At 41.3% G+C, this 8,856-nt stretch overlaps 2 long non-coding RNA genes across 2 annotated transcripts; both read left to right on the top strand.

The window, feature by feature from the left end:
* Positions 1 to 2,901: 2,901 nt before the first annotated feature.
* LOC140588884 (uncharacterized) lies at positions 2,902 to 6,809 on the top strand. Its single transcript, XR_011990127.1, has 3 exons — positions 2,902 to 2,949; positions 3,040 to 3,093; positions 5,938 to 6,809. It is a non-coding gene; the product is annotated as an uncharacterized lncRNA (long non-coding RNA).
* A 33-nt stretch (positions 6,810 to 6,842) lies between these two features.
* Positions 6,843 to 8,630, top strand: LOC140588883 (uncharacterized). Its single transcript, XR_011990126.1, has 4 exons — positions 6,843 to 6,996; positions 7,082 to 7,237; positions 7,311 to 7,403; positions 7,964 to 8,630. It is a non-coding gene; the product is annotated as an uncharacterized lncRNA (long non-coding RNA).
* Positions 8,631 to 8,856: the final 226 nt, after the last annotated feature.

The raw sequence follows: 8,856 nt of genomic DNA on the forward strand, positions 1-8,856 counted from the left end.
CTCCAAGACATTGACTTCCACCTCCAAATACTGGACAATGTGACCAATGAGGACAGAATCTACCTCATCAGGATCACATCTAGCCTGGAGGTCCGCAGCTTCTTGGATCGACAACCTAGTCGAATCAAAGCCGACGGCATGCTACTGCACGAAGCACTGACTCGGGAGTTTGCTGATCCTGAGTCAGAACAAGGTATCGCCGTCGCCTTCGATGTTAAACAGAGCAGACAAGATGCTCCCCAAGGCTACTACAATCACCTTCGTCGGGCATATTTTGGGTCCAGAAATGAGCCAGACATGGAAGAAGATGCGAACTTCAAGGCTCTCTTCCTTCGGAACCTCCACCCAACCATCAACCTCTACCTGGGGCTCATGGCTTGTCCCCGCACCATGACAAGTCAATAACTGCGAGACCTGGCGATCAAGGCGTACCACAAACAAAGAACAGCAGCTGAGAAGGCAACCAAGGCTCCGGCAGTGCTGAACCATGGCACTACAGATCCCAACCTAGCGATGGAAGGTGGCCACCCTCCTCATCAACCAACAATCCACGACTGAGGTTGGAGAACAGCAAGCCATGGTGAGCATTACCCTGGTCCGCCTTCACAGCAGTCAAAGACCCAGCCGGACCGGTGGGAGACACAGCACTCTCTTAACAAAGGGAAATCAAGACCAATGGAGCCTTGGAACAAACGGGGAGACCAACAGGGAAACCGGTTCCCTAAGCCAAGCTCTCCCCCAAGTTCCTGACGGAATCCACCACGGAACTGGCAAGACAGAAGGAGAGGTCACGATCCCGACTCGAGGTCTGGACGAACCAAGGAAGAAGAAGAGTCTAATCTACTACAGTTACTGTGTGATTTCTTTGCTCAGCATCCACTTCAGGGCCCAGGAGACTTTCGGAAGAAAGATCCAAAATGACTAGGACGGAAGCACAAATCACGCAGGACCCCACAACCCTCACCTGAACCCACACCAGACAATGCCCACAAACTCCCTCAGATGTCAGCCCCAAATGACGCTCAACAGCCATCGGCCTTCCCTACCAGAGATATTGGAACAACTGAAGAAGTCCCACCTGAACCAGAATGAGCGGCTGACTCAAGCCTGGTAAGAGCACCTGATGTCGCCGTCACCAACACACAGCTTGATCAAGGGGATGAGCCCCTACCAGTGCCTGACAGCGCTGTCCTGGTTGTAGGCTGTGACTCAGAAGAGCAGCAACCCAACTGGGGTGATGCCTCACTAATTCCAGGCCAGGCCCCTGTGCCACAGCTTCTGGGTGAACTGATGGAAAGGGGGGTAGCCAAGAAATTCTACCTCTCCATCACCCTGGAAGATGTTCTCACCCTCGAGGCCCTCGTCGACACTGCAGCAGACATCACCCTCATGTCAGCCAGTCTCTTCTACCAGGTGCAGCACCTACCCGCCCAGAAGAACAAAACCCTCCAGCCGAGGAAATGCTCTTTGGACGTGCAGGCATATTCACCAGTGGGCACCAGGATGGATCACATGATCCCCCTCAATTTGTCCATTGGCCCCATGAATGTAATGCACCCTGTATACATTTCCCAACTTGAGTCCATTCCTTTCCTCATTGGGAAAGATTTGCTGAACCGGTTCGAGCCATTGTTAGACTTCCAACGTCTGAAAATTTGGGCTCAAGTTAAAGAACCGCTGCCACTGTGGACACCTGACACAGCCACATGGGAATGTCAAACCCTGGCTGTATCCTCGGACCTCACTACATACCATGGAGAGAACATAGCTGGAGATCAGTGTCTTGACACAAGAGACCAATACCAGCATCATGAGTCCTTCCTTTTCAGGATGGACCCTACCCCGGGATCCTTCTGCCCCAAGATCAGGAAATGCATGTGGCTCCAAAGCATGGAAGTCACAGATGTGGTCATGACCATGGAGGTAGAAGAGTCACCAGTGACAAAAGAGACTATGTCACGTAGAGCTTGCTTGACAACTAACACCTGACAATCCATGCCATAACTGCCCAGCCTGACGCAGTACAGCCACCCAGCTGCCACAACCATTTTCAGGAGGGACCAGCAGCACCCTGCATTTTGGACATGCCGACGCCAATGGAACTGTCGCGACAACACTACTTTGAGGAAAATGTCTGTCAAGACATGATCACCATTTATGTAGATGGGTGCGTATTCAAACATCAGGGGACCCTGAAAGCTAGAACTAGCATTCCGTGGCTCAATGACGACCTCGTCCCACCACAACGGCTCAAACTTGGTTCTAGAGTGTACAGAACTAGCTAGCTAACGTTACAAGCAACTAGCTAACGTTAGCTAGTCTAACACTGAAGCTCCAATTTAAATCTTGTGAAGATAACAGCGAAATATATAAAACACAAATATGGCTATTTGGCAGATTACACGTTTATAGAAATGTTATGAGACCGTACGTGAATGTCTGTTCTTTCGTATGGAAAGAGCTTGTTCTCCTTTCTAAAAACTTAACGTTACGTTACAGAGGACCGCGTTCCCGTTAAGCCCCTCATGCGGTAAATTGATTTGAAGCACTTTTTGTATCAACACAATGCTCGGTCATCATGACTTTCATTACGAATGTCTAACTTTCTTGTAACTAAGCTAAACAAAATGGGCACTTCGGTAATAGGCTTTTTTTTGTAATGCCTTAGTTTCAGTTGTTTCAATCCGTGTACATTCAGTTTCAAACCAGTGTATTGTGTATTATTAAGTCCAACATAGAAAGGACTCACATATAGGAAGGATGGTGTGCATGGGCCTTGTTTTTATGTCCACACATATAAACTACACCGTTTTAACAGATTGGTCACACAATCACAACAAAGATGATCTCATTAGCCATTTTCAAATTGTCTAAATCTTGTGTCTTTCAGAAAAGGGGAGTGCAAAATAATCCTGACTAGGACCACCAAGATTTTATACTTTGAGTCAGGTAAGCATTAAACTGTAAACATTTGTTGTTTTCTAAGCAAATGAAATAATAATAATAATAATAATATTTTTTTCTACTTTTGTCTTGCAGGGGGAGCCATACATTGAAGTCTAGGGAGAACGTAGATTTCTCAAAGGAGAAAATGTAGGCTTTTAAGATGAGGTGGTTATGCAAACTTTGCAGTTTTAGGGCAACAACACGTTTAGCACTTCTAAAGCATTACAGATTGACACATATATTAACTGGCCATGGTCGCTCTTTACCTTGCTTGTATTCAGACTGCCCAAGTGCATTCAAAAGTTTAAATTCACTTCATGCCCATTTGTCCAGAGAGCATTGCCAAACGAATAAGTCAGGGGAAACTGTTGCTTTCTTATGCCTTATCTGTAACGTATCTGCATTTCACACAGAGAAGCAGTATTTTGAACACATTGGATCTCACCTCAAAAGGCACGAAACTGTTCATTGTGTTTTTAAAAATTGTGACTACAGCACCAATATCTATTCAACTTTTGCATCTCATAAAAGTAGAAAACATACTCCTCACTGTCTTCAAGATTTTAAAAGTACATTATTGCAGACATCTTTAACTAACACAGAACAAGTTGAAGGAGATGTAACTTTAATTGTCAGAAGAAAATGAAGATGTTTGTTCAGAAACTGTAGTGGTAGAGGGAGATTCGGTGAAGGCCATTATTGATCATCTTAGTGCCTTGTTGCTTAAACTTGACTGCATCCATAATATCCCTAGTAGGTGCATATATGATATTGTTGAGGAGCTTCAGTTCATTAATTCTTCTGCTTCAGTACCTGTGATCAAAAATATTATCTTGGACACATTCAAAAATCACAACTGCAGTCCGGATCCAAAGTTGGTCACAGATTTGATGAACAATATCTGCCAACTAAGCCCCCTTAGTGTTGCATTCTGTAATGGTGGTCCCCTTGCTTCAGCATATCACAGAAAAGAGTATATAAAAAAACATTTCTCTGTTGTTCAGTCCGTCGAATATATACTTGATTCAAAAGATGGAAAAACCTATCAATATGTACCATTGTTGCAGTTATTGTCACAGATTTTACAAAACGGTGACATTGTCCAAAATATCTTAAATAATGGAGTATGTTCTACCACAGGACAATATTGTACGTTTCGTGATGGTTCCCACTTTAAGGAGAATGCATTTTTTGCTGATGAGGAGTTAAAACTTTCACTTCTACTGTACTGTGATGATTTCGAAATATGCAATCCCCTTGGAACATCTAGAAAGAAACATAAAGTAACTGCTATCTACTGGGTGCTGGCTGACATTCCTCCTTTCTTAAGATCTTCATTGTCTTCTATTTATTTGGCAGTGTTGTGCAAGGCAATCGATGTAAAGAAATATGGCTACTCTCGCGTTCTTGAGCCGTTATTGAATGATTTGAAAAAGTTGGAAGAAAATGGAGTTTTTGTGCCCAGTTTAGGGAAAACGGTAAAGGGAACTGTGTTTTCGGTGATTGCAGACAATCTCGGTGCTCACTCCCTGGCGGGGTTTGTTGAAAGTTTCAGTGGGTCCTATGTTTGTCGATTTTGTGTGGGACAGAGATCACAGTTTGAGGAGGTTGAGGTCAGATCAGGAGTTTTCCCTCCTAGAACAAAGCAGCAACACGAGCTGGACATCCAGGAAGCTTTGACAAGTAGGAGCCATTGTCATGGTGTCAAGATGCATTGCACAGTTACTCAGAGATTAGGTCATTTTCATGCCACAACAGGATACCCTCCTGATGTCTTACATGATTTGCTCGAGGGTATTATACCTCTAGAGTTGGCCTTGAGCATAGACATTTTCATTAAGAAAAAATATTTAAATCTCAATGAGCTTAACCAAATCATCAAACAGTTTCCATACAAATGGAAAGACAAGACCAACAGCCCACAAGGTATCCCGCTAAACTTTGCAGCACGTAAGAGTATTGGCGGTAACGCCCATGAGAATTGGTGCCTTTTGAGGTTGCTTCCATTCATGATTGGAACTAGAGTTCCTGAACAGGAAGAGGCATGGCAGTTAATAATGACATTAAAAGATGTTGTTGAGTTGGCTATGTCTCCCACCCACACTGATGAAAGCATAGGTTACTTAGATAGCCTTATTGCTGAACATAGATCTCGATTCAAAAATGTCTTTTCGGACGAAAAGCTCATTCCAAAACATCACTTTGTGGAACACTACCCACAACTCATCAAAGCTTTCGGCCCTCTTGTGTCCTTATGGACAATGAGATTTGAAGCAAAGCATCACTTTTTTAAGAAGGTTGTGAGGCAGACCTGCTGTTTCCGCAATGTTTTGAAATCTATGGCAAACAAACACCAGTCCATGATTTCATACACACTCTATGGCCCAGATGATCGGAAATGTGCAATTACTGTAACAAAAACGAGCCGCATTCCAATAGACATTGTAAATAAGGACATACAGAAATACATGTATCAAGAATTTCCTGCTGAGAAAGTCGTTCATTTGGCATTGAATGCAGAATATCTTGGCACTCTCTATAGTGCTGGCATGATGTTGGCATATGGCTCCACCATTGGTTTCCCTGACTTTGCTGAAATAGTACAAATGATTGTTGCACAAGACAGCTTAGCCTTTGTAGTGAAACTACAAACTGCATGGTACTTTGAACATTTCCGAGGTTTCATGCTGGAGTCCACTGGTATAGTCAGAGTAGTAAAGCACTCAGAACTCATTGACAGATACCCACTGGCTGCTTATGTGGTGCATGGAAAGCGAATGGTTTCTCTTAAACATCACATCTCATTGTACAACTAGGTACAGTATTATAGTATTTATTTTAAACTTCAGCTTTTATTGCAACTTATTACTTGGCATAGGTTTATTAGAACACACATTTTACACATTTAGGAAGGATAACTGTTAAAAATGGTCATAGAACATATCTATAGTATACCATAATAATTTGTGCTGTTTTTTTTTTTCTTTTCAGTTCTGCGTTTGAAAGGCCTTTAAGATGTCCACCATGATTGTTCTGCGTGTTGTTATTGGAGATACACAAGTTCACAAATTGGTACTACCAGAGGGTGTACCTAGCACTGTAGAGGACCTTTCAGCTGTCATCCAGGAGCAGTATCAACTTACTGGAAGTCACGCTGTTATGTATATGGACAAAGATTTTGATAATCAGTACTTTACTCTGACATCCACGGATGTAATTAAGGACAAAGATACAATTAAACTCATTCCAAATGAAGATCCCACTTTGACTTTGATGCTGACTCCTGTAGCTGAGACTGTAGAAAGTTCATCTTCCTTCTCCCTGGATCAGTCCAGTCAGGATCCTGATGCTGCGTCTGTTAGCTCTGCTGACATAATGATATTACCAAAATCGCCAGAGTGTCGCTCTAAACAATGGCCTGCATATTTTGAGATCCCCACTTTTTCTCACAATGTGGAGATGCTCCTTCAAGCTGGAAATGATACTTACGAACGTGATGGAACCGTCCTGCAAAATCCGGCAATGACCTCCGACATACTTGAGACAATTGCAGATTCCATTTTTTCCTACACAGCTTACCCCACAGGTCTCCAAATACTGTCTGTTGTTGAAGCCCTGGTTAAAAAACATCCATGCTTAAAGGAGCCTGCAACATCTTTGTCTGGATTATATGGATGGCAACAGCGTCTCAAATATAAGATGAATAATTATCGTTCTAAACTCAGAAAGCGTGAAGTGCCTTGTCCAGAGCTAGAAATCAACTCCATGAAAAGGAAGAGACCTGGTGACACAAATCCAGCTAAAAACTGTAAGAAACCAAAAAGAGCGGAAGTCAACTATCTTCCTCCACACCCACAAGGAGAGACAACTGAAAATTTAGAGAAGATACGACTAGAGCTACTTGAAGACATTAAAAAGAAAAACAATTACGGGGTGATTTATCCAAAAATGGCCCAAACCTTCTCTTATCGAAGACTGGAGGTGGTGACTGGTAGTCCAGCTGCTGATGAATTCAAAGAAAGATGGCCAGCTCTCTTTACTGAAGCAGGGGTAGGTTAATTACAATTTCTAAAACAGTTTTAACAGTTGTGTATAATATTTAGTTATTTTGTTTTGTTGTTTTTTGTCTTGACAGATAAAAGAAGAGTTTCGGAGAATAACCACCATTCCCCTTGAGCAGACCTTCATGTTCAATCTGGATAGTTACACTCCAAAACTGCTTTCTGTACTTGAGAAGAAGGGTGGCGCTATTGGTGCAAAACTGAGACCTATTTTGGATAAACACAGACAGGTGTGTTTACTTGGTCACAATTGTTGAGCGCATTAAAGATATTTACCATTAATAAATCCCTGTCTCTTTCCAGAACGAAACAGTTGAGATGAGACGTGGCGATGTGATTCGTGGATTAATGCTCTACCTTGGTGAAAAAGAGGAAGAACTCTTTCTAGACTGTCAGGTAAAACTTGAAATTTCTGTGACTGTCTTTATGATTTATATATATTATAAATTAAAGCTGATATCCCTCGTCTTGCAACAAAACAAGGTCTCTCAGATTTTAAAATGGTTACTCCTGGTCCAAACTTATCACTTTTTTCCTAATGGATTTATAACATCCAAAATCTTCATAGGAGTGGGTTTAAAACAACTTTTGGGAAGGAACACTGTCACGATAACTTCTTTTCCTGTTTACAATCAATTAAAAGGTGTAAAAAAATAAAGTATTTTGAGGAGCAAATGTCTCTTTTTACAATATATTGAAGGAGAGGACTTTTTTTCCCCTGCCAATGGATGTGTAAAAATCAGGTATAGCTCCCTTACTCATACTGTTCCAGACAAAACACATTCACCTTTAGTTACTTATTTTAATTCATTGTAATATTTATTACAATGAAATAATAAATAAAGTCATATCTATCTATCGATCGATCGATCGATCATATAATTTCTTACTTTAAACTTGGTAACTTTTGAGTATTGGATAAGTAATTCTTCCTCCTTCCTACACTATTTATGTAGGTGGACAACTTTGATGATGTTTGGCAGCACAACATGAAGATCCTGCTTGTTGGTGCTTCCTATGCTGAAGATCCTGTGGATGTCTCTATTGTTCTTGATGGCAAGGAGATTGTGAATGGATGTGGAAATCCTGCAAAGGCTTGTATACTGCTAATGGGTCTAATATATTCCCTCAATCTTGCTTATCCTCCAACACTGCGTTACACTTTTGAAGTGTTTCAAAAACTTTTTTTTGATTTAGATGCAATAAAGCTATCCCCCAAAGTACAAACCCTGAAAATGAAGTTGCTGGCCAAAACCTAAGCTGAACAAAATGTCATATGTTAAGTTGTGTTCCATTGCCATTATAGCATTTTATGCTAGTTAGCAGTATTATTATGGTGTAACACCTGCACATTTTTCAGAGTGTTTTATTTTATTTGCCATTCAGCTTTGGAAGTCAATTTTCATGCAGACCCCAGACTGTTTTTTTTTTTTTTTTGTTCTTCTATCAATATGTACCAGTGTTATTTTGGTCAATGTCACTATTTTGTAAAATCTGTGACAATAATTATATCTTACAGAATGAGGTATGTTCTACCTCAGGACAATATGGTATGTTCTGTGATGGTCCCACTTTAAGAAGAATGCCTCTAGGTAGGGCATGGACTTTGTAATAGTATGATAATACTATCATTGTTTCATTATTCTTTATTTCATTATTTCACTATTGTATTAGGATAAATTCACAGACAATTACGTCACCCACGTGATATGGAATTAATCCTTTTTACTATAATATTAAGTTATAATTATGGATTAATTCTGATCGCGTGTGGACTAATCATCCTGAAATTTGGATCAATCGTCCATGATTCACCCCAAATGTCACTACACTGCACGAACAAGTTATT

The sequence above is a fragment of the Paramormyrops kingsleyae genome, chromosome 4, assembly GCF_048594095.1.
Source record: "Paramormyrops kingsleyae isolate MSU_618 chromosome 4, PKINGS_0.4, whole genome shotgun sequence".
NCBI classification, from domain to species: Eukaryota; Metazoa; Chordata; class Actinopteri; order Osteoglossiformes; family Mormyridae; genus Paramormyrops; species Paramormyrops kingsleyae.